The following is a 26,899-nucleotide window of genomic DNA, read 5'->3' on the forward strand; positions in this document are numbered from 1 at the left end:
ACTCTTCTGCCAGGTATTCAGTTGAGGCTGGGGCAACTAAGATCTATGGGCCCCTCCTTGCTTCAGCAGGATCAGGCTGATTCCCCATAATATAACTTCCCCTAAGGCACTGCATGGAAGTGGGGTCATTGAACTATGTGGTAATGGGAGAGGGGCAGGGGGGTTAGAGCAGTTCTCAGCACTGAGGATTCTGTAAGGTTTGGGCTTTTTATGATTTTGTTGTGAGGTTTTAATCTGTGACCCACCGTGAGTCAGACAGCCAGTGGCAAGCAATAAATCAAATACATAAATAAAATTAATTAATTAATAGCCTTTAAAATGTAGAGTCAGGTGAAAATTGCATGGCTGATTGGATCCTGGGGCCTAAGGAGTTAATATCTAGCAGTGAAAAAAGGGTCTCAGGCAAGGATCCTTTCAATGAAATAGAACTTTACAGGAACCATTCATACATCCTATCCTAACCTCATCCACATGTCACACTCTCATGAAAGTTAGTGTGTTAAGATAGTGCTAGGGCTCCTGGGTGCCACTACAGTAGATAACAAGGGAGCTGTGCTGGAATCCCTATTTCACCATGCCTGGAACAGTGGTCGCTTGAGGTGCATCCTTCCCACTACAGCTGCTGGGGGCAGAGGAGCCACTCATCTAGCTGTTGAGGCTGGAGGTGGCTCAGCTGTGGCCTAGGATAAGTACAGGAGCTAGCCAGCTAGATCCCCACCTGCAGGCCTTCTATGCAGGTGGGGATCTATGCACCTGCAGGCCTTCAACCTAGTTGCCTTCTATGGGGAAGAGGTCTGGAAAGAAACCTCGAGCAGCATCCGAGAAATCCAGTAGCCAAACACTAGCAATCTTATTCTTGTTGATGGTCTCTGCCACGCTCATTATTGCCAACCATTGCTGCTATTTGGAGTCTCTTTGCTTTACTTATCTTGAGGAGGTAAGGACAGGCTAGGCTTACACAGAGAGGTTCTAGAAGTTCATGTGTGGCATGTCAGAGTGCAACAATCTATCAGTGTTGAGTACACAGAAAGTTGTAGGAACATTTGCAAACAAATTTTTTAATTCCATACTTTCTCCATGGTGGTCCAGTGACATACATGAGCCTTCCTGGCCCTATTATCATCTTAACCCTGTAAAAACATTAGTGACTGGTCCAAGGTTTATCATTGAGCATACCTGGCTGTCCAAGTTGGAATAGGGCCAATCAGGGTGCAGCCAGCTTGCAGCTCCCACCCTCTGTCCCTGGATTCTAGCCTCTTTGCTCTCAGATGCACCTCAGTGCCCGGAGCCAGCAGCAGGTAAGGGGAGAGGGCCCTGGACAAAGGGTCATGGTGCTAATGAGTCCCTATTGGGCTGCTAGGCTGGGCCTGCTAATGTGGGCCTCCCGGCCTAAGCACGGCCTGCTATCAAGTGCCTCCTGGCCTGCTGACTGCCTGCTAAGGAGCTCCATCCCAGGCCTGCTAATGAGCTGGCCAGCTCCCACCTGCCCTGGCTGCGAGCTGCGGCCCAAAGCCACCTTAAGCTGCCTGGCTAGGGCCCAGGGGAGGGGACCCTTTCAAGGCCCGTTCTTAGGAACGGGCTTTGGAGCTAGTAATATTATATTAGTCTGTTTGCTATTACACTGCATATTTGTTTATGCATTTATGTATCCAGAAGTAACAAAAAAATGGAGCAAGTGCAGAGGAGAAAATGAATTAGACCAGCCTAGGGATGGACATGAACTGATTCACAAACTGAAGTTTGTGATTAATTTTGGCTGGTTTGTGAACTTAAGTTTGTGGAAGATCAATTGGCGTGAACTTGAACATTCGAGCAGTGCATGGTAGTTCATGAATGGATACATTTCCAGACAGACTCCTATCAATCTAAATGTTTGCCACACTTCAAAGCAACAGAGGGGTGGAAATTAGAGTGATGTAGAGGTGTATCCATGGGAGTGACTTTGATGTCTTTAGATTGTACAGGTTCTGTTCTCTACATCCTTGAATCTCCTGAACCTGGGCCTGTCATTTCCAAAAGCAGTTTCCTAGGCATTTTTTTCCGGATAGTTTCTTCCAGACTATTTTCCAGCATGCAATTATCTCCACATGTGGAAGAGAGTTTTCCCATGCCATGTATACACTGACCAGTGCCATAAAATGCATGTATCTACAAGTAGTTCAGTGAACACTGGTGCATTCTTCAAATGTGATTGTGTTCTCAGTGCTCATATCCAAAAATTGTCCTGTATAAAGCAACAGTCAGTCACTGTACCTTTAGACAGAGGGTTTTATGAAGATTCAGCTTGGGCATTTTTAGGTTTGTTTTGTGATTCCAACTTTCTACAAAAATAATACACAAGTGGAAATAAATGCTTCGTGCACCATAATGTTCTATTTCTCTCTTCAATCTCAATACAGTGGGAAGCTGCATCCAAAGAGCTACAAAGATTGGTCCTCCAACATCTTCTCATTCAATGGCTGGTTCAGTTCTGCAAAGTACTGAGGTTTCCTGATTTCTCTTTATTTAATGGGAGCTGAAGTCTTGGCAGGTCCTCTGAGAGAATCCCTGCTGAAAGCAGAATATTACATTGAAGCCAAATGCTGTCTGTTACACAGATAATCATAGTTTCTATTTTTATGGTCTTGTGTGTATGGATGTCAAATGCTTTACAAACTGCCGAAGCTCAAGTTATTTTTGCTCTGAGATCTGAAGATATTATTTTTCAAAATAAGGTTAATAAAATAGTGCACCCCTCCTAAATTTATGATAGATGCTCCTTTTAAAAGTACAGAATGCATCTTCTGATATTCATTAAAATTGTTAATTCATCTATGGCCTTTAAAAATGCTTTTTGAAAGATCTTATTAGAATCCCACTGGCAATAAAAATTTCAAAGATGACTTTTGGATTATTCAAAAGTGAACATATCAATTATCTCAGATGTGTCATGAATTAATTTTCCATCTCTAAATATTAATGACTATAATTTGTATCTGCATTGCAGTAACTTCCAGTATATATTTATTTGGATGGTTGTATTTGTAGTTCAAAACAACTTTCATTATCAGTGCACCTGACTCATGAGGTGGAAGTACAGTGCAATGTTCATTCAGTATGTTCACATTCCATATTTGGGCAACTAGCAGTGCAATCCTAAACCGAATGACACCTAAATCCATTGAAGTCAATGGGATATGGAAGGGTGTAACTCTATTTAGCACTTCTCTGCAAAGGTCAGACAACATATGATATTGGAATTCTGTGACTAACAGTACAATCCAAAGCAGAGCTACACACTTCTAAACCAAAGCAGAGCTACACACATCTAAATTGATAAGGGCACCAGCCCCTGCCTGGCAACCAGCAGGAGGCTGCAGGGAATAGGGACTCTTTTATGGATTGAAGTCATTGCATTGGCAACACTTTTTGTACAACTTGAAAGTGAGTCATCATGCAGAGGTGACACTTTAGCATCTAGCCCAAACTTTATGGCTTGACCATAGAAGATCTTTGGACAAAAGCTAGTATATCACCCAATATTGTGATAGCATATCCAGACTGTGCCAGAAGGGATATCATGGCATTGGCATTATGCCAGTTGCCCACCCATTTCTCTGACATCTGTAACCTGCTTAGTTGTTTGGCAATGGACAAAAGGACTGGAGGGTGGGTGATCTCCTTCTAAAGTAGGAGATGTGTTCTTCTCACTATTGATATCAGTCAACTTAGAAGGTAGTTGTGTTCTTGGCATTAAAAAGCATGGAGGGATTGAAGTTCCTTGCAATGCTTTTAATAGGTGTCACCCACTTTTTCTGCATTGCTTTACGTCATCAACTTTCTGCATTGTTTATTGTGTGCCTTGCCTTAGATGTTTTTTTCTTATTTGCACTATGCTCTACTTCTATAATCCTATTCTTATTGGATTGTTCACTGATTGTTTTATGCCATCTGATTGCACTACATTATATCATGTAATCAGTGAGACACAAATTTATGCATTTAAACACATGCATAAATAAAAAGCAGCCTAGGGGAAGGCCCACTTTCCATCAGGGAAATCACATTCTACGAAGAGTTTAGAACCTCCTTTCCCTGCACCACAGTTTTAAAACCTTGGCTATTACCAAAGCAGTTTATAATGGAACAGAGATGGGTGTATTTCAAAGAACAAAAAGCACTTGGGGAAAAATATAACTATAGTATGGGTTTACTCCCCCTTCAAGGATCGCTGCCTTGTTGTGGCAAGGGGGCTTGCGTAGTTCAGTGAAGCTATGAGCTATACCGTGCAGGGCCACCCAAGACGGACAGGTCATAGCTGAAAGCTCTGACAAAAGGTGATCCACTGGAGAAGGAAATGGCAAACCACTCCAGTATCTTTGCCATGAAAATTCTATGGACAGTTCCAATAGGCATAACGATATGACGCCGGAAGATGAGCCCCTCAGGTCGGAAGGTGTCCAATATGCTACTGGGGATGAGCAGACGGCTAGTACAAGTAGCGCCAGAATGAATGAAGCGACTGGGCCAAAGCCGAAAGGACGCTCAGTTGTGGAAGTAACTGGTGGCGAAAAGACAGTCCGATGCTGTAAAGATTTTTATTCCATAGGAACCTGGAACGTCAGATCCATGAATCAAGGTAAGCTGGACGTGGTCAAACAAGAAATGACAAGACTGAACATCGACATTTTAGGAATCAGTGAACTAAAATGGACAGGAATGGGTGAATTTAATTCAGATGACCATCAGGTATACTACTGTGGACAAGAATCTCGCAGAAGAAATGGAGTAGCCTTCATAATCAATAAGAGAGCAGGAAAAGCAGTCTTGGGATACAATCCCCAAAATGACAGAATGATCTCAGTTCGAATCCAAGGCAAACCATTCAACATCACAGTGATCCAGGTCTATGCCCCAACCACTGCTGCTGAAGAGGATGAAGTTGATCAGTTCTATGAAGCCCTACAACACCTTCTAGAAGCAACGCCAAAAAATGATGTGCTTATCATCATGGGGGATTGGAATGCTAAAGTAGGAAACCAAAAGATAACTGGGATAACAGGCAAGTTTGGCCTTGGAGTACAAAATGAAGCAGGGCACAGGCTGGTAGAATTTTGTCAAGAGAATACAATGGTCATAGCAAACACTCTTTTCCAACAACCCAAGAGACGACTCTACACATGGACATCACCAGACGGTCAACACAGAAATCAGATTGACTATATGCTCTGCAGCCAAAGATGGAAAAGTTCTATCCAGTCAATAAAAACAAGAACAGGAGCTGATTGTGGTTCAGATCATGAGCTGCTTCTTGCAAAATTTAGGCTTAAATTGAAGAAAGTAGGGAAAAGCACTAGGCCACTCAGGTATGAACTAAATCATATCCCCAACGAATACACAGTAGAGGTGACAAATAGATTTAAGGAATTAGATCTGATAGACAGAGTGCCTGAAGAACTATGGACGGAGGTTCGCAACATTGTACAAGAGGTAGCAACTAAAACCATCCCAAAGAAAAAGAAATGCAAGAAATCAAAATGGCTGTCTGAGGAAGCTTTACAAATAGCTAAGGAGAGAAGGGAAGTGAAAGGCAAGGGAGAAAGAGAAAGATACACCCAACTGAATGCAGAATTCCAGAGAAAAGCTAGAAGAGATAAGAATGCCTTCTTAAATGAACAGTGCAAACAAATAGAAGAAAACAATAGAATGGGGAGGACCAGAGATGTTTTCAAGAAAATTGGAGATATGAAGAGAACGTTTCATGCAAAGTTGGGTATGATAAGGGACCAAAATGGTAGGGACCTCACAGAAGCAGAAGAGATTAAACAAAGGTGGCAAAATTATACAGAACAACTATACAAGAGTGAGCGTAACATCCCTGATGACCACAGTGGGGTAGTTACTGACCTGGAGCCAGACATCCTGGAATGTGAAGTCAAATGGGCCTTAGGAAGTCTGAGCAATAATAAAGCTAGTGGTGGTGCCAGCATTCCAGTTGAACTATTCAAAATCTTAAAGGATGATGCAGTAAAAGTGCTACACTCAATATGCCAGCAAATTTGGAAAACTCAACAATGGCCACAGGATTGGAAAAGGTCAGTTTACATTCCAATCCCAAAGAAGGGCAATGCCAAAGAATGTTCAAACTACCGCACCATTGCACTAATTTCTCATGCTAGCAAAGTTATGCTCAAAATCCTACAAGCTAGGCTCCAGCAATATGTGGACCAAGAACTTCCAGAAGTACAGGCAGGATTTCGAAGAGGCAGAGGAACTAGAGATCAAATTGCCAACATACGCTGGATCATGGAGAAAGCTAGGGAGTACCAGAAGAACGTCTACTTCTGCTTCATTGACTATGCTAAAGCCTTTGATTGTGTGGAGCACAACAAATTGTGGCAAGTTCTTAAAGAGATGGGAATACCAGAGCATCTTATTTGTCTCTTGAGAAATTTATATGCAGGTCAAGAAGCAACAGTGAGAACTGAACATGGGATCACTGACTGGTTCAAAATTGAGAAAGGAGTTCGGCAAGGCTGTATACTGTCGCCTTGCTTATTTAACTTGTATGCAGAGCACATCATGAGAAATGCGGGATTAGAGGAGTCACAAATTGGGATCAAGGTTGCAGGGAGAAATATCAACAACCTCAGATACGCAGATGATACCACTCTAATGGCAGAAAGTGAAGAGGAACTAAAGAGCCTGTTGATGCGGGTGAAGGAGGAGAGTGCAAAAGTTGGCTTGAAACTCAACATCAAGAAAACAAAGATCATGGCATCCGGCCCTCTCAATTCCTGGCAAATAGATGGGGAAGAAATGGAGATAGTGACAGATTTTATTTTCCTGGGCTCCAAGATCACTGCAGATGGGGACTGCAGCAAAGAAATTAAAAGACGCTTGCTCCTGGGGAGGAAAGCTATGGCAAATCTAGACAGCATCCTAAAAAGCAGAGACATCACCCTGCCAACAAAAGTGCGTTTAGTCAAGGCTATGGTACTCCCAGTTGCAATGTATGGCTGTGAAAGTTGGACCATAAGGAAGGCCAAGCGTCAAAGAATTGAGGCTTTTGAACTCTGGTGCTGAAGAAGACTCTTGCGAGTCCCTTGGACTGCAAGGCGAACAAACCGGTCAGTCCTAGAGGAGATCAACCCTGACTGCTCTTTAGAAGGCCAGATCCTGAAGATGAAACTCAAATACATTGGCCACCTCATGAGAAGGAAGGACTCCCTGGAGAAGAGCCTAATGCTGGGAGCGATCGAGGGCAAAAGAAGAAGGGGACGACAGAGAATGAGGTGGCTGGATGGAGTCACTGAAGCAGTAGGTGCAAACTTAAATGGACTCCGGGGAATGGTAGAGGACAGGAAGGCCTGGAGGATCATTGTCCATAGGGTCGCGATGGGTCGGACACGACTTCGCACATAACAACAACAAATGGGTTTACTTTGTTATTTAGTATACTTATTGGTTTTCCCTCAGTTGTCAAAGATCCTGAGGCAGTTTACATAATTAAATTACAAATTTAAACAATTTGCAATTAAATAATTAAAAAAATAAATCTAGATAGTGCCAACAATAATAGAAGGAGCAAACCTGAGTGTAACAGCAAACATTGTAATAAAATGAAAGAAAAATAATCTAATACCTTAATCTTGTTTAATGTTATCTCTGAAGGGTACATTTTGACTCTTCCCTGAAAAGAAAGGACTGTTCCTGTTAGAGCTTTGAGGGGCAGGATTTACAAACACCAAGGGATACAACAGAAAAAAAGATGGACTCATGTTGAGGATAGTGTAGCATCTACAACTGTTGAGATCTAGATCTGGGCTTCATTGACAGATAGGAAGAGGCTTATACAGAACAGTGAGATACACAGGATCCAGAATACTTAGAGTTTGGAACATGAAAACTATGAGTTGGAAATAGAAACAAGCCAGTCAATTAAGTAGTAATGTTGCTAAAAGGGTGGCTGCAACTTATCACAGCCACCAATTGACAAGGCGGTTGGTGGGCTGGCAAGGCATGATGGTGCCCCGGCGCTGAGCTGGGGCCACAGTGGGCACATCCATAGGTGCCTCTCCACTGAGTACAGCCACCTGGACAGCTTCCCTCCTGCCCACCCTAGTTAATGTGTTTGGAGGTTGTGGGTTATGTTTCCTACCACAGTGGTATAAAGGGGCATGAGAAAAGAGCCCATGGGTTTCAGGGTTTCAGTTTGCATACTGGAGCCCTGAGGGGGGTCTCCATAAGAGACTGGCTCGAGGATGAGCCAAACATGAGCAGCCAGACAGCTGATAGAGGGCTCTTCTTCTTGTGCTAGGCCAACCTCCGGCTGGAGGTTTGTAATATCAATAAAAGCTGTGGCCTTGTTAATGCCATTGGATGTCTTGCTTGCCCAACATGCCCCCTTCCTGTCAATGCTTAGGACACAACCCCATTGTCATGCACAGAGAAAGCTGCATTGGACATAATAAAGATAACAGATGCAGGAGGCATGCACAGACTTAACTTCATAACTTTGTAAAACCTTGCCACACTGAATGTCCACAACATGTATGCTGAATATGGCGGGTGAGAAAACAGAGCACAATTAAACTTTACAGCAATTACTCTGTGTGCATAAGGTTGGAGTATAGGGCCTATGGAATTTCATAGTATTTTGTTCAAAAGCTTTATATTCTTTTCACAACATGTAAAAAGTTATGAAAAGATCAACATAATTATCTTTTTGATAAATTATATATTCAATTAAGATTGCAGCTGACTGATAGTGAGGTACCAAAGGCTACCTATCATGAATAGCAGAGATCAGATGTGAATGACTAATATCAAAAGATACATTAATATCTTAAAACTATGTAGGAAGTCTTGAAATATAACAGTGGCAACTGATACCTTTTAAAAGTTCATATATTGTACTATTTGACTGGGCTGTTTGCTGATGATGCCATATAATGCAATATTATCATTTGATGTTCAAGAAACTGGACACTGAGAATTGCTTGCTTTTCATTTATTTTACCATATAATCATAACAATTTTCACTTGCTTCCTTAAACACACAAGCCTGCTGTCATTGCTAGCCCTCATTATCTCAAACAATTATCTAACAAGGAGAAACAGTACAATGGGTAATGATACACCTGTTTTGTTTGGCATTGAGTGTGCCAGTCACAAAAAGGAATTAATAGAAGCAAGTGCTTTGCTTTTCTCCATCTCCAAACATGGTTAGTTACTGCTTGACTTGAACCAGAAGAAATGCTGAGTTGTAGGGGTTATAGTTCAAGAATCTTTCATTTAGATGTCATAATAACAACCTTCATTAAAGACACAATGGCGGAAACAAGATTTAAAAAAAAAACAATGCCATGATGACCCTCTTAATAGATCTTGGTGTCCTGATGGAGTAGCTGTAATATATTGCAAGGTATGTTTCAATCAGCGTTTTACAGTTAAAGAAATGAATAAGATAATAATACGCAATTTGACCATAAGCACTTTTACCAGTGTTACTTATATTAGAGGTGAAACAAGTCAGGCACTAAAGAATTTATCAGAATGACCTTTTAGGTGCAAAAAAAGCTCCAGGTCTTAAAAAAAAAAAAAAAAACATTGCAGTGCCTATTTAGCTTTCAAGTCACAGCTTTTGACCTTCGTTTTTTGATACTGTATAATACTGGAGGTTATTAACAGCTATCTCCTGATATGATTGCCAGTACATTAGACCAGATGGCTACGCAATGCACACTGATTCTATTTAATCAGGCAATGATGATGATTTTGCCTGGGCAAATGAGTAGCTTTTTGCAAGGAGAAAGAAATCAGTTCAGTCTCCTGGCTTTGCGTCATCTCTGGTCTTTGTTTAAGCAGTGGCACTTGTATTCGATGCAAAAAATAGCAAGGTGCCAAACATGTATGATTCGCCTTTAAAACTGTGATGTGAAATCTCATTTCAGTAAATGGTAACAAAAGATAGTAGTGGTGATGACTGGCAGAACTGGTATTCTAAAAGAGTTTGTTCTTGCTTTATGTGGGCTGAAGCAATTATTTTTATTTATCTATTTATCTATTTATTTATATGCCGCCCTTCCTTTTGGCTCAGGGTGGTTTACATTATAATTCTCATATGTGGTAAAGTGCAATGAACATTTAATATTTTTTCTGTTACTAACATCTACATTTTTAGCATCTATATTTACACACTGTCCAGACTATAATGGGCTATCCTTCAAGAATTATATTTAATAAATAATGTATATGTGTATGAGAGAGAAAGAGAGAGAGAGAGCTCAAGAAAATGCTCAGTGACTTTTAAAACAAAAAAATTAGGATAAGAAAGGATGTTATTTAACTTTAGGGACTCCACTAAACCTTCACCTGATATTTCTGTTTTCTAATACATTTGCCTTTTCAGTCCAATTGAAAGTCTTACAAGATTGTGCAATCTTGACATTCAGTTGGGTGGCTTCTAAGGATTTTTCTCCCTTCACAGACAACTGGTATTGGCTTCTGTAATTATACTTGCTTTACCCCACAAGGGTGTCTGCATGAATCCTGCCTGAAAATTGTAGTACTTTAAACATTATGTTCAAATGCTGAAATCCTTTCGGCATGTAAGGAATAAATGATCAAGCTACAAGGCATTTAGAGAGATTAAAGCTGGAGGCCAGGGAGGAGGGATTTGTAGTTTAAAGTGTGGCTCAAGACCATTCATCCAGCTGTGTCTGAAACTGCAGGTTATATACAATTTTAAGGTCATTATTACTATTATAAAATGATCAACAAACATGTATAAAACCTTTCCCCAGAGAGTTTTTTTCTTTTTAAAATCCAAGCATTATGATTATTGCATTGGTGTTTGAGATTTGCCGTGTGACTGCTGCCTTAAGAACTCTAATGGCCTTTTCATTCTACATGCAATTGTACAAGTCTTTTGCCAGATCTTGTGAGCGGTTTGAAAGGTAGATTTTGTAACTGCTGGGAGAAGGAGAGATTAGGAATTGGCTATTTTATTTTTGTCTTTAACTGAAAATTCCCAATAAGGAGGAAGCCAAAGCTTCCTTGATATGATGCCTTGATATCTTTACCAAAATTAAAATAATCCTATTACTCACTTTAAAGAGATCTCACTAAATGTAAATTGGATCCATCCAAATATTCTGTATCTGAATAGTGTTCCAGATACCAAGTTTCCATGTTTAGATTTGTCCCATACAGTGCCCTGTTGCAAAAAGTTTTTTTTTTCCTTCCACATTGGCTAAGAACTATATGGCTGTCAGTCTTATCAAGTCGTAGGTATAAGAATAAATCTTCCCTGTTCAGGATTATAAATCAAAATAAAGAAAACATGTAGACCACTAATGAAAGAACTGAATTCCAACCAGTTTTCTGTCTATTTAACCATGAAATTGGAAAAAGGTCACTGGGCGCTAGATGCATTTTAGCTGGTTTATTATGACCATAATAAAAACTAGCTCCTTGTACATAATAGGGGAAAGGAAACAGATTTATTATATGATACATATGGGAAAGATGAAATAAATGTTAATTATTTCATTCAAATACTGATATAGAAAGGCCATGTCAGTATTGATATAGTTAATATACTTAGTTCTGCTATTTTTGATTTCTGTTTACAGAATTTGGCTTTCATTTTGCTAAATTTATAAGATTTAGTCAAGAGCATATGGTTCTTGATTGTGAAAGCAGAATGTTGCAGTAACTGTGAATGTATCCATTTTTTAATCTCAGAACACTATAGTTGTCATAAAATAGAAATATCATTAATCATGACGAAAAATCATATATTTCATTTAAAAAAACTAGTTATGGATTTGATTCTGTGGCCATAACTTCTATATGATAACATTGTAAATGGGGCAGCTGAAATGCTATATTCTCTTGGCAAGGTTAATAGATTCAGTAAGAAATTGTAGATTAAAATATTATAGCTGGTGTTCCTCTATTTCTTCCAGAAAAAGCCTTTATAAATCTTTAAGTTGTAAAGTAGGCTAGATTAGCTCCCAGCAATGAGAATTCTAGATTTAGTGTTTTTAATTTCCTAAACTACTGAATAGGATCCAATCTTATAACTTTACCCAAATGTGATTGGAATATTACTCCCTGAGCTATGTGCCCTCTGTCCATATTAGAGACTGGGAGATAAAATAATGGCATGAACAGCACCTATTGAGGTTATGCATAACCCAAGATCCAAATGGGATTTCAAGGCTCAGAATTCGTGTTTTTGTAAAATTTTGACTGATTATGGCTAAGTCACACACACAAACCCTCGGAAAGTTTCTACTTAATTTCCTGCTTAATACTAAATTCTAAAATGCCCTAGTTCTTATAAAGGCTGGGAAGTTCTAACATTTCTCACATACCCAGAATCCCTACCACCCTCCATGCTTTTTGTCCCACAGGTCAGGCACTCATAGTTTTTTACCTATCTTGCTTCTTTAAAAATATTTAAAGAGCCATGACACTTTCACATACTAGTGTCCCTTCTCACTTTCAGGAACCTTAACAGATGGGGTAACCGTTTCATAATCACCCCTCACTTAGATACTGCACAGGGCTTTTGGACTCAATTGCTGCTTCATTCACATGCTGTCACCATTTATTCATATCATATTTATTTCTACAAGTGTTCTGTAATGCAACAGGTGCTATCTCATGGTTTGGTGTGGGTTTAGTGCCTCGGAAGCTGGCAACCCTAAGAGGAAGTTTCTCTTCTGTGCACAGCAGTCAGGTTTATGCATACCTTGGAAGTGTGGAATTCCAGAACATGAACCTACACCAATCTGGCAACCTTACTTCCTCTCTGCAATGTTTTCTTGACCTGAAATAGGTCAGTGGGCGCTATCTGGCTGGTTAGGTGGCTGTGGTGCCATTACACACTTTTGTGGACCCACTACCAAACCTCAAGGAATATTTCCAGATCAGGGACAGCCAGCCTCCAGATGGGGCCTGGAGATCTCCTGGAATTGCTGCTCATCTACAGACTATAAATATCAGTTCCGCAGGCAAAAATGGCTGCTTTGGAGGGGTGCCTCTGTAGCATTGTACTCCACTGAGGTTTATGGATGCCAGCCAACAGGTGGGGTCTGAGGATCTCCTGGAAGTACGGCTCATCTCCAGGCAGTTAGGCTGAAAGGAAAGCTCTTCCCCCTCACATGCGCTCCTTCAAAAGGAATGCACATGGCCACAGTCACCCCTTGGCTAGCACAGCTCCCCAGACAGGATTGGCTGCTTTGGAGGGTAGACAGGGTTGTTTGCAGAAGAAACATTTAAGGTCTCCCACACAGGTTGTTGTGTAAATGAAACACTTGAGGCCCATTGCACAGGGTTGAAACAGGAGGCAAAAGAACCTGAGCAACAGCATCCAGTTTCATCTGCACAACAACCTTGTGCAGTAGGCCTCAAGCGTTCAGAATGTTGCAGAGAAGAGACATGCATGGATTGGCTGCATTAACCCTCAAGCAGTGAGGCTGGCCATAGCAGTATTTTAAGTTACAAGGGACTTGGCTGTGACCTCCATGTCAGCCAATGGTTAGGCAGAAGGGGAAAGCTTTCCCCCCCTCAAAAGGAATGCACATGCATGGCAACAGACTGCCCTGTGTTGCTCTTGGAAACGTGTCCCTTGCCTCAGTCAGTTGCTGTTAGAGGTTCCCCTCACAGCAGGCCTGAAGGGAAGAGGGGGTGCGGAATGCTGACCAAGAGCAGCAATTGGCCCTGAGGGAGGGGAGATTGCACCAATAGGAGTCCTTGGAATATTCAGCCTGGTTTATGAACTCCAAGCCTGTTCTAGTCAAGGCCTCCAAAGCAAACTGAGGTTGTTGTGTTTTTTAACAGAAAGAAAAACACAAGGAGCAGTGGAAGGGATATTGCTGTCCAACATAGCCTGATTGGCCAAGGGCAGGTTTCCCGACTCCTCCTTGGGATCAAATTGGCTAAAACACCTGCATCTCACCTCTCTTACTGTTTCTTGAACAGGCTGCAGAGAACTAACTCATCAAAAAGATGAAAAGGATGGGATTTGGAAACTATTGCGAAGCCTTATACTATGCTAGACATTGCCAAACTTTGGGAAAACTGGACATTTTATTGGGTAAATAATATCTGACTATACATCCCTAGTTCTTTTATAGGCTTTTGCATCAGAGCTGATATAACCAGAGATGTGAGCATTCACATTTGTGAACTTTCTGCTCCATTTTTTTTTCATTTGAAGGAGTACTTTTTTAATGCCCATGGGAATGTGCTGGTTTTCAGAGATGCAGGGATGGAGTCTACTGCCATAGCTTGCCCCAAAGTTCCCCATTTTGTAGGCCATGCCTAAAGAGAGCTACAGTTTTAGACAGAGTGGAGGAAGGGGTTGCTTCCATTCTACACCTTCTTCCACTTCTGCCAGGTGTCTTTCCCTTCACATTGTGTGTGTGGCTATCCTTGAGCCTGCCTAATAAAGGTTTGCCGGGGAGTGGCATGCCCCTGAACTTCTCCAGTGCTCTCTCTTCGGAGGTGGACCCATGGTGAGTGAATGGATTCTGGATCAATGGCCTAGGCTCTTTGTTCTCCTGCCCCACTCTCCTGAGGTTTTAAGGAGTTGCTCTGCCTGCCTACACAGGTCCTGCGAGGTCCCAACTGCTGCTACCTTTCTTTGGCCTGGTCTCAGGTACAGTCTGATGACTGAGCTCGACCTCCTTCCTGACACTTGTGCTAGGCTGCTGGTGCATTTCTGGGCAAGGCTGTGTCATTGTTCTTTTTCCTACAGCTTTGCTTTCTCAGCCTGCTTTAGAGGTGCCTGGTGAGGTTGTCCCTTCCAGAACTGGTGGGTATGGAGTGGTGATGATATATTTCTCTCATTGGAATTAGTGGGGGACCTTTGTGGACTAATGAGTCCTATGTGGTCACCAAGTTTATGCTGATCTCCAAAGCCTTAAAATGTAATTAGAATGTATTTCTCAAACTTTATTTGTGAAATCTTGGCCATTTCCGCATGCCAGGTATGTAGCCACCCAGCCCCCAAAGGAAGGCAGCATATTCCAGCCCCTACAGATGATGTTGCCTACTTTGAGTGGCTGGCTCATGTTTTCCGCCATTTTAACCCGCAACTGCAGGAATTGCACAAAGTGGATTCACCTCCCAGAAATGCGCAATCCCCCAGCAAGCAACCTGCCTGCAAACAGCAGAAAGAAGGTTTGGAGGGGGAATGCACTGTAGCTTATGTCCTGCCCTCGCTCCTGCCTCCCTCCCTCCATTCCCTGCCCAGTGAAGGCAGCAGATCCCCTCCCACCATTGAAAGCAGCATAATTCTCTGCTTAGGTATTTTACCTAAGTGTATCCTTCCCATCATCTTCAGTCTACAGACCCCCGTCCCTTCTGCTGCTCTATTTCTCCCCCCACCCTGCTGCTCCACCAGTCCATGCCAGCCAGACACAGCCTTTATGCCGCCGGCATAGCACCTGATGTATGAAGTGCTGGGGAGGGAGAGGAAGCATCCGGGGTAGCAGAGCATCAGGCTGGGGAGGAAAGAGAGCAGCAGAAGGGACGGGGGTCGGACCCTGAAAAGGACAGGAAGCACGCACTTAGATAAGAACACTTAAAAACAGAAATATGCTGTTTGCAATGGCAGCAGGGGAGGGGGGAAATCTACCACCTTCGCTGGGCCACTGCTGGCCAACTGTGGTTTTGTTTTCACATTTTCTGCTTGCGCAGTATTGTGGGGAGAAAAAGACATGGCAGGGAGGCTTTACAGTGTGGAGGGGATTTATAGCGTGATTCACTTTCATGCTATTGCTTACAGGAGGCATTTCATCACCATTTTGGCCACTGTGCAGAAATGCCCCTTGATTCCTTTGAAGTTTATCAGAAATTCCTCAGCAACGGCAGGCAAACGTTCCTAAAAAACAGTTTGCCCAGCATCATTAACCTTCTCTGCAATGTCTAGTCACAGTGTTCTGTTGAATGGCTACTCAATTCATGAAGTGGGGCAGGAAAGCCTCAGAGACTTGGGTCCCCCCCCCCGCCCCCATGAGCTGATCTGAACATATTCCATATTTTCCTGTAATGTATGAGTTGTCTGTGAAAGACATTTCAGAATGTGCCACCAGGCAATGTGAAAAGTATGCCCTGAAGGTAGAAAGTTTGAAACCTTCAAGCTTAAATAATTGGATGGCATATTGTTATCAACATCATTTTCCAATTAACTTTTAATTTGGGGTCATCTTGCACAAGTTTTGAAAAATTAAAAAGAACGCTGTTATATTCTACAATATAACGCCTCATCACTAGGATATATTTAAAACTAACTGCTTTTCTAACACAAAAGTAATCTTTCCTTTTGGAGCTATTTCTCATATAAAGATTAATAATTTACATATGTTACTATGGCAACTAGGTATCAAAGTACAATAAGTCTAGACAGTGCTGTTTCTGCTCTTTGAAACTAAAATCGAATGTAAATATCAGGTTTTGAATCCAGCTGCCAAGAATAATTTACTAAAAATTAAAACAGTGGAAAAAAGTCTCCTGGGTTAATGCCAGCAAAGCAGATTTTCAAAGCTAGTAGAAAGTTTGGGGCCATTTCCCACGGCGATCTTTGTTGCAAATTGTTTGCGGAATGAAAAATCGCCATTTAAAATAGTGGAATTCGTCGTTTTGCACACCTGGCTTTGTAGTGGAATCAGTTGCGTTTTTTAGCGTTTCCCACAGGCTTCCGGTCTCGGCAGAAATCGCTAGAAAGGAAGCGCTATTGCCAAGCTTGTCCCGCCCCTGGCCGTCAAGCAGCCAATGGGCAGCCGTTAGCATGCTCCCAAACAGCCCCTTTCCCTTTAAGAAAGCTTTTTTAAAAAAAAAAACAGACCCATAGCAACGAATCTACGTAGATTCCTTGCACTGGAGAGACCCATCCAGCTGCCTAATGTGATCTATCGTTTGATTGTATGATCGTTGGCACGCTGGCTCGAGTGATAAAAAAAAATTCCCCCCCCCCCCCTTCTCACGGGCTCGATTTTCGGCTGAATTTATGTGTAAAAAATAAAGGGACTTTATTTCTGCAAACGGGCTTTTATGTGGTTTGTGCTTAGTGACTAAAGGTGAAGGACTGAAGCCAGGGAAGCCTCTAAACAGAAAGAGGCTCGCCGGTGCGTTTATCCCCGCTCGCTCCGAGAAAAAAAAATGGCGATCGCTTCGCCGGAAGTTTGGAGGAGAGATCCAGGGGGAGGGACTTTGAAGAACCAGCTACAATGGTAACGCACAGGTCTTTAGCGCTACTGTTGCAGATTGGTTGCAGGAGTGTATCGCTATCCGGAGGGTGAATCCAGTTTTCTGGATTCCCCTGAAAGCGCCACAACGAAGCGCTTATTGCTGATCGGTTTCAGGATTGTTGCAGATTGTTGACGACGTCGTGCGTTATGGCAAATTAGTAGCGTTTTCAATCGGCAACCATTGTGCTATTTTTAAGCCGTGGGAAATGCCCCTTAGTTTTCCCCAAAATACAGTTAACATTAAAAAAAAATTATATGCATCCATAAAGTAATTAGAAACAAACTGGTTTGTAGTTCACTGAACTTCACAGTATGTAGAATTCCAATGTAAGCAGACAACCTGCAAAGAGTTATAAGGGGCATCTGACTTGCCCTTCCCCCACTATTTTCTCTTTCTTCTTCCTGAAAGCCCATATAGCCTCTTACCTTTTTCTTTCTTCTTTTTCTCCACTCACTAGCCAATCTACCTTTATTTGTCCCCCTATCTTCAGCTTTTCCTTCTTCCTTCCCCATGGCAACCTGTCTCTGAGGAAATTATGGCTTAGTACAGGGCCCAGGTATATGGCAAGGAACCTGCACAGACTTGTGAGGGTGCCTCAGTTTCCCTTGTATATCCTTCCCTACTGTCTTCTCCTCCCCTGATTCCTTTTTTTCCTCCCATCCATCTTCTATCCGACCCTATTTTCAGCTATATTTTTAATTTATTTCATTTAGACCACACCTGTCTCCTTGGTGGGAATTCATAATTGACTTCCTTTTTAATTTGCAACAGTCCTTTGAGGTAGGTTAGGCTAAGAGTGTGTGACTTGTCCAAGATCACCAAGTGTGCATTGGTCACAGAATGAGGCTTTGAAGCTGAGTTTCCATGATCCTCATTTGCAACTCTAGCCACAACACTACACTTGCTTCCATGGAAAGGCTTCTGCTGAATGGTAGCAAGTAACCTAGAAACTCACTGGCCCATTCCGTATGGTGGCAACCCACTGAAATGTGGAAACAAAGCAGTGGCAAATTAGTTCTGCTGCATGGGGAGGGGGCTGCAGGAGAGGGTTTATTTTGTCGGTAGGTGCTTCCTGCAAAATAAAAATAAATGCCCCGATCTACCCCGCATATTGGCAAAGCACTGTGAAGATGATTGGTGCATTTTAAAGGAAGCGATCTACAAACAGCAGATATTAAAGGGAGCAATCTGCAAACATCTGGTGGACTATTTGGTGATCCAAGGAAGTCAGCATGGATTTGTCTCCAACAGGTCCTGTCAGATCAACCTGGTTTCCTTTTTTGATCAAATAACAGGTTTGCTGGATCGGGGAAATTCGGTTGATGTCATTTACTTGGATTTTAGTAAAGCTTTTGACAAGGTTCCCCATGATGTTCTGATGGATAAGTTGAAGGACTGCAATCTGGATTTTCAGATAGTTAGGTGGATAGAGAATTGGTTAGAGAACCATACTCAAAGAGTTGTTGTCAATGGTGTTTCTTCAGACTGGAGGGAGGTGAGTAGCGGGGTACCTCGGGGCTCGGTGCTTGGCCCGGTACTTTTTAACATATTTATTAATGATGAGGGGGTGGAGGGACTACTCATCAAGTTTGCAGATGACACAAAATTGGGAGGACTGGCAAATACTCTGGAAGATAGAGACAGAGTTCAACGAGATCTGAACGCAATGGAAAAATGGGCAAATGAGAACAAGATGCAATTTAATAAAGATAAGTGTAAAGTTCTGATTCTGGGTCAGAAAAGTGAAAAGCATGCCTACTGGAAGGGGGATACATTTCTAGGTAACACTGTGTGTGAATGAGACTTTGGGGTACTTGTGGATTGTAAGCTAAACATGAGCAGGCAGTGTGATGCAGCAGTAAAAAAGGCAAATGCCATTTTGGGCTGTATCAACAGGGTCATCACATCAAAATCACAAGATGTCATAGTCCCATTGTATACGGCACTGGTCAGACCACACCTGGAGTACTGTGTGCAGTTCTGGAGGCCTCACTTGAGGAAGGACGTAGATAAAATTGAAAGGGTACAGAGGAGAGTGACGAGGATGATCTGGAGCCAAGGGACCAAGCCCTATGAAGATAGGTTGAGGGACTTGGGAATGTTCAGCCTGGAGAAAAGGAGGTTGAGAGGGGACATGTTACCCCTCTTTAAGTATTTGAAAGGTTGTCATTTGGAGGAGGGCAGGATGCTGTTTCCGCTGGCTGCAGAGGAAAGGACGCGTTTAAACTTTTCTTGGATGCTTTAGGATGCGTTGGGCTGATCCTGCGTTGAGCAGGGGGTTGGACTAGATGGCCTGTATGGCCCCTTCCAACTCTATGATTCTATGATTCTATGATTTTCTACCCCGTCTGGGCCACTGTAGGCAAGGAGGAGCTGGGCCTGTAAGGCTCAGCTTTTTCCCGTCCACATGGGCCTGTTGCAGGACAGGCCCTATTGGCCCCCACAGTGGGCTAAGGGAATAGGAAAATTCCATTTTCCCTTAGCCCAGGGCTTCTGGGGATGGCAGCCTGATGGCAATGTCATATGGAAGCGGAGATTTACCCTGCTTCCATATGACTGCTCTTTTGGCCTTTTCTGCCTATGTGGACTCGCCTGGCAAATCCCCCCTCAAGGCCAAAAAAACCCTCAAAAATACCCTGACTCCCCTCCATATCTTTAACAGACAAAAACCATGACTTGAAGAATGGCAATACTTTATCGTTGCACAGCAACAGATATTTTCTTAAAGTAACATGCCGCTTATTTTAGGATTTTAAAACTTTTTCAATGTATTTTTTGTTTCAGATTTTTCTGAACTCCTGAGGCTTTTATCAGGTTTGAAGAAAGATCTGCCTCATATGTTTACCTCCAGTCTCTGGATTTAAGCAAATGTCCTGATAATTGGAATGTCTTTAACACGTACAATTAGACCTTAACAAGGCCCAGCTTCTTTCTTGACCCAAATTTCTTTTATAGCCCTCTCTTTGCCTTCCTTTAGCTGGGATGAGATGAGAGAAAAAACTTGACTGATGTAAAAAATGCTGCCCTATTGCTCCTCTCTTAAATTCAAGGAGGGAGCAGAGCCCAAAGGAAGAAAAAGTAGGCAGAGATGAGTAGAGAAAATATTTGACAAGAATCCAAGTCAATTAGGTGGGTTGAACAATAGGAGAAAGTGAAGAAGTGGAGGGAGGGAAGGCTAATAGTAGAGGTAGGGCCCAGAAGACTGGGACTGACCAATCCCTTGATGGGGATGATGAACATAATTCCTGCCAAGGATACCTTTAGTAGCAAGGGATAGTTGCTAGCTTTCTGTGAATTATTTGTATTACACTGACCAATATGGAATATAGAGTCCCTTCCTAAGTAAAGCGAGACCTAAAGTCCACTGCTGTCAATTAGCTTGGATGAGTGTTTCTATGCTTTTGATGCCACTGTTAGCCTTGCTTTTCAGTTGTGCTGGTTAACTCTGTACATGGTTATTTGCAAATAGATCATGTTAACTTCTACAGTGGTTTCCATCTTATATAGTCAAGCAGGTCGTGGCTTCCCTGGAACAACAAAGGAACAAAAACACAATCCAAATCCAAAATGAGGAATAATTCACAACAGAAAAAAAATCATTCTGAGACATCAGGCATTAAAAGTAATAATTGCTCAGATGGAAGATTCTCTAAAAAGCAATGGAATGCAATAAAACAAATTACATGTTACAATGATGAATTGGTTTCACACTGCTCCAGAATATAAAATGCATTTAATTCATTCACATGAATGAATATTTAAAATGGCCCTCTATATAGACTTGAGGTGGCCTTTAAAACAATGAAGACAGCAGCCACTGTAGAAGTGAGATGGATTTACTTCCAAGGATATCTTCTTTTTGATGGTTGCTTCTGAGAGAACATAGTTATAATCTAAATGTTATTTGGTTGTTAAATGAAATAAGATGAGAGAAGGGATAATTTGAATCTCTTATCCCTGCAGTTCTGAAATAATGTATACCTCTGCCTTGATCTTCTTCTTGTGAATCCTCATGAGGATTACACAAATATTTCTTTTCTTTTTTAACTGAAGACATTTGCATTGCTCTGGCACCAGTTTCTGAAGTCAGGATTCCAGCAGTGCAATCCTGAGCAGTTATACTGTTTTAAGACCATTTAAATCAAAATTGTCTTTCAATAGACTTTTTAAAAACTCAGAACTTTTGGGGAAGGGAGGAAGGAAATATTAATATAGTAGCTGGTGTTAAATTATTAATTTAAAAACAAACAAATTCTACATTTTTGATTTTAAGTGGCTTGAAAGTCTCTAAATATTACATATTTGAAAAATACCTATCTCCATGAAAGCTCAGTTCTAAATATCATATGCTGTTTGCAAACTCAGTCTGTGCTGGATTCTTAAAATTTTAAATATTTAAAACCCTTCCATTTTGCAATACATTCTTTATTCTCCTTTATTCTCAGTAGAAAGCAAGAGACTGCACAGGGAGACATAAGTTTTACTTTTAGATTTTAAAAGAATATAATATGTTTTTAAGAAATGATTTTCGTGAAGAGAATTTTTTTTTACTTCAAAATGGTATTTTATCATTCTATCTTATTCTTCTCCTTGACAGGAACCAAGTTGCTTACAACATCATTTTCCTCTCTTATTTTTGTCCCTAAATGACAGCTCACTGAAGTGGATTAGGCTGGGAGTGTGTGACTGGCCAAAGGTCAACTGCCAAGTTCCCATGGTGGAGCAGGGATTCAGACCTGGCTTTACCAATCTGAGTCTGACACTCTAATTACTCCATGCTGGCTCTTAAAAAAAACAAAACTGTTTTGTATAATTATGAGACAAAAACATTGGGGGAGGGCATCTGGGACACATCACAGTAATAAGAAACATTTTCTTCCATTCTTTCAAAAATAACTGTACTAGTTTTTTCCCCATCATATAGAATATTTCCTAACAGGTATTATGATGACAGTGAGGGTGGGGGGAGAGAATTTGTGTGAAGTGATAGCTTTGTAACATAATATGAAGAATTCTGACTAATGTACTGGAACTTGAGCTTTCAATAACAAATTCCAAATATAAGTAAAGGTTACATAGTGATCATTACTTCTTTCTGATAGATTTGGGCTGAAGCTTATTTTTTTCCATTTACAGAAAATCTGCTGCTGGATGAGAGAGGCTTTCATGAACGTATTTTAAAACACAATGTATTTTGTGTATTTTAATGCACAAAATAGGAAAATCACTAACCCTCCACCTCTCTTTAAATATATCAGGACCAGATAACTTCAAACATCATCATTTTGGAAGATAGATCAGTTTTTAATTTAGCAGTCATATATAGCTATTTAGCTTTTTCAATACATATTCCCATGACATTTATTATATAGACTAGAAATAAAGCCCATTTGTAAAAATGGGCAAGGGAGCAGAGGGTTGGGGAGGGTGGCTGGCAGCACTAGGGAGGGGTGGGTGGAGGGCGCTGGGTGGGGACGGGTCGGTCTGGCGGCAGGCAGGTGTGTGGGAGGGGGATCCATACTTGCTGTGGCGGCGCAGCAAGTCCTGCGGCTTGCCGGGGTTGTTGGGGGTGCAGCGTGGGCAACGGGGAGAGGTGAAAGGCATGCGCGGCAGAGCGAGCATGCGTGGCGGACTCCTGATTGGGCCCTCTGAGTTTTTATCCCAGACGGGTCCCGCCCTAACTCCTCCCCAGGAGTCCTTACTCTTTTATTTAATCTGCTCCGCAGGAGCGGATTAAAGATAATAGCAGGAAAGCCCATTGTACAGAAAATACAATGGGCTCTAGTGGCAGCCAGAAGAGCATGCAGGCGGGTGTGGGGCTTTCAGGAGGGGGGAAGCCCCTCCCTGGCATCCCGAGAGCTCTGTATAGGGTCAGGTGTGGGGCTTTCAGGAGGGGGAAAGCCCCTCCCTGGCATCCCGAGAGCTCTGTATAGGGTCAGGAAGGGCAGGGCTTCAAAGGGAGGCAGCGAGCATTCCTCCCTCTCCAGCACCCTGCAGAGCCCCATACACCCCCTCACAGAGCCTGCCCCCCCTACCCTTCCAGTTGCAAGAACCTAGTCTCCAGGTGGTGGCAGCCAGGCAGCATCTGGCTGTGTGATCACTTTGCTGGGCGTGCCCAGATTGGCCTATGGAGGTGGAAGCAATGTCTGGACACATGGATACGGGCCGGACAGGCCCCAGACAGGGCCCAGACACCACTCCTCCCAGTGTCTCTTCTAAAATATTAATGGTTACAGATGCTACTAGGAAATTATAAGTAAAACAAGAATCCAGTGGCACTTAAAATATTACCAAAAATGTATTTTAGTATATGCTTTCATGATTCAAAGATCATTTTATCTGATGCATCTGACTCACAAAATTAATGCTTAAGAAAACTGTTAATCTTTAAGGTTCCATTGGTATCCTCTTTTGTTGTTCTGCTTCTAATAGGGGTCTGAATTCTGAGTTGAAATTAAACAAAAAATTACCTGGTTCAGGTTGGCTTTTGGATTCCCAATATGACCCCAAACACTTAAACATTCTGAGAGTAACAGTAATTTACTACTCAGAATTTCAGGAGGCCACATCAACTATTGTTGAAAATAATGTTTCTTAGCTGTAACAGGAGGGTGTTCATTTAAAATCCTTATAGATTAATAAAGAATTGGGTAACTCTAGGTCTTAGAAAGGCATTCATGTTTTTTATAGGGAAGATGCCAGGCAGCAATTTGTCTCTGTTTCATCACTAATGAAAGTATCAAGTAATGAAGGCTGCATTTCTGGCTTTCTTTTCATGAAAATGGGTCTTCTGTGAACATACAAAAAGGTGAGTTAGTCCATGTTTATAAATAATCTTGTTGGATTATTTTGTCTTTTACATGGATTATACTCCTTATAATTATTGCTGTCCCTGAATTATTGTGTTTAGGTCCTGAATACCAATTCTACCTACAAGATGTGAAGTTTTAAGCTGATCTCAATAATATCAGAACCTTAAGCAACATCTTTCTCTAATTTTTATAATTGTTCAGTCTGGTTAAATAGGTTTAGTTTTGTTGGACTATGCAAAATCTATAGTGTGTATGATTGAACAGAATATGGGGAATGTCCTGCAGGGGGTATCAAAAGAGATACGTACTTAGCATATGGGCAAATGAAAAATGGGCAAATGAGAACAAGATGCAATTTAATAAAGATAAGTGTAAAGTTCTGATTCTGGGTCAGAAAAATGAAAAGCATGCCTACTGGATGGGGGATACGCTTCTAGGTAACACTGTGTATGAACGAGACCTTGGGGTACGAGGATGATCTGGGGCCAAGGGACCAAGCCCTATGAAGATAGGTTGAGGGACCTGGGAATGTTCAGCCTGGAGAAAAGGAGGTTGAGAGGGGACATGATAGCCCTCTTTAAGTATTTGAAAGGTTGTCACTTGGAGGAGGGCAGGATGCTGTTTCTGTTGGCTGCAGAGGAGAGGACACGCAGTAATGGGTTTAAACTTCAAGTACAACGATATAGGCTAGATATCAAGAAAAAAAATTTCACAGTCAGATTAGTTCAGCAGTGGAATAGGCTGCCTAAGGAGGTGGAGAACTCCCCCTCACTGGCAGTCTTCAAGCAAAGGTTGGATACACACTTTTCTTGGATGCTTTAGGATGCTTAGGGCTGATCCTGAGTTGAGCAGGGGGTTGGACTAGATGGCCTGTATAGCCCCTTCCAACTCTATGATTCTATGATTCTATGATTCATATTTAGGTCAGGAACTTCCTGATATTTTTCAAATAATCCTCTCTATGTCCTGGCTCAACTGGAAACTCCTGCTCCTTTAAGCACACTTCCTTCCTACTTGCCTCCACAATAGACTGAAAACAGAATAGGACATAGTCAGGGCTCTCTGTCCTCTTTCTACACAAAGTTCATTTAACAATGACATTATTTTTTTTTATCCATTTTTTAATCCTAGGAATTATGAGTTGGAAAGGAAACACATGTGGATTCTTCTGAAAGTCATTCAAATTTTGAATTTCAGATGGTGCTTCATTGTCATATGTTTTCCTGCAGTCCCTGCTACTGGCTTAGTGAAAATGACCTATTGTGCAGCAGTAGCAGCACTGAGGGCCATTCCGCACAAGGACCAATGTTGCCAATTGTTCACAGAATGCAGAAACGCTATATTAAAAAGTGGAATTTCGTCATTCCGCATACTTTTTTTAAAATGGAATATAGAAGTCCCTGTAATGTTTCATTCATTCCCCACAGGTTTCTGGTCTTGCTGGAATCGCAACAAAGGAAACGATTTTTTTCTGCGCTTCTTCCCACCCCTGGCCGTCAATCAAACAGAACAGCCAATGGGCTGTTGTGTTCATGCTCCCGAAAAGCCCCTTTCCCTTTAAGAACTGTTTTTTTTTAACCAAACACACCCGTTGCAACGAATCTATGTTCAATCATTTTCGAAATACATTTTTTGCTGGCATAGGAGCTGGCGATTAATCATTTACATGCTCCTCAAGTAACCCCCACCCCACGGGCACGATTTGTGGCTGAAATTACAGGCAGTGCTGAACAGGGGGCTGTGTTGTGCTTGGGAACCTTAAAGACACTTGCAGTAGGGAGCTTTGTTTTACTGTGTTAATCACTTCTGTGGAGGGACTTTAGCTGGAGAAGCCTCTGAGAAGCATTTCGCTGGTCTAAGGGGAAAAAATGGCAAATAACTATTATTATTGTTATTAATATGAATTATCACATTTGGCTGGACAATGGTGTTCTACAATTTGAGATCTAGGTAAATTATTGAGAATTACAGAAATATCTTCTTGCTGTTTTGAGTGACATGGTCTTCTGGAAGTGAGCTGATATGCCCAAAATTTCCAGGTGTTTCTTGAGACTTCTAGGCACTGCTCCAAAAACAACCGACACAATAGTAACCTTCTTTACTCCCAAGGCACACTAATTCTAATCATATATATTGGTATTTTGTGATCTTATATTCTTTTTGTATTATTATTATTCTGCTGTCTCCTGGGATTGCAATGTCAATAATTAAAACCCTGTTTTAATTATTGGTTGGAGATAAGGTTGGAGATAAGGTTGGAGATAAGGTTGGAGAACATTTTGCTTCATGGAACTCAGCTGTTTAAAGGGGATTTCTTGGACAACCAGCCCAACCTAGCTACCCAAGAAAACAGCTGAGTCATGGGGGCCCCTATTCTGCTGGCTCAGTTATTTAGATGAGAAACAGTTGAGCCATGGGGGCAGCCTGCTTCCATGACTCAGGTGTTTAGAGCATGAAACAACTGAAGCATAGCCCCTTTGATTCAGCTGTTTGAGGCATGAATTTCATAACCCATTTGGATTGCATGTAATACAGCTTCATGGTTCAGTTTATGGTTCACCCACAAACCACAAACCAAATCTCATTTTTATGGTGTGTGCCCATCTCTGCCAACCTCCAAGTGATGCCTGAAGATCTCCTAGAATTACTGCTGATCTCCAGATGACAGAGATTAGTTTCCATGTAAAAATGGCTGATTGGGAATATAGATTATATGGCATTATATTCCATTGAGATCATTCCCCTCTGTAAACCCTGCCCTCCCCAGGCTCCATTATCAAATTTCCAGGAATTTAAGAACTGAAAAAGATCCCTGCTGAATCAGACCACTGGTCTAC

This window comes from Paroedura picta, chromosome 7 (assembly GCF_049243985.1).
Source record: "Paroedura picta isolate Pp20150507F chromosome 7, Ppicta_v3.0, whole genome shotgun sequence".
Lineage (NCBI taxonomy): Eukaryota > Metazoa > Chordata > Lepidosauria > Squamata > Gekkonidae > Paroedura > Paroedura picta.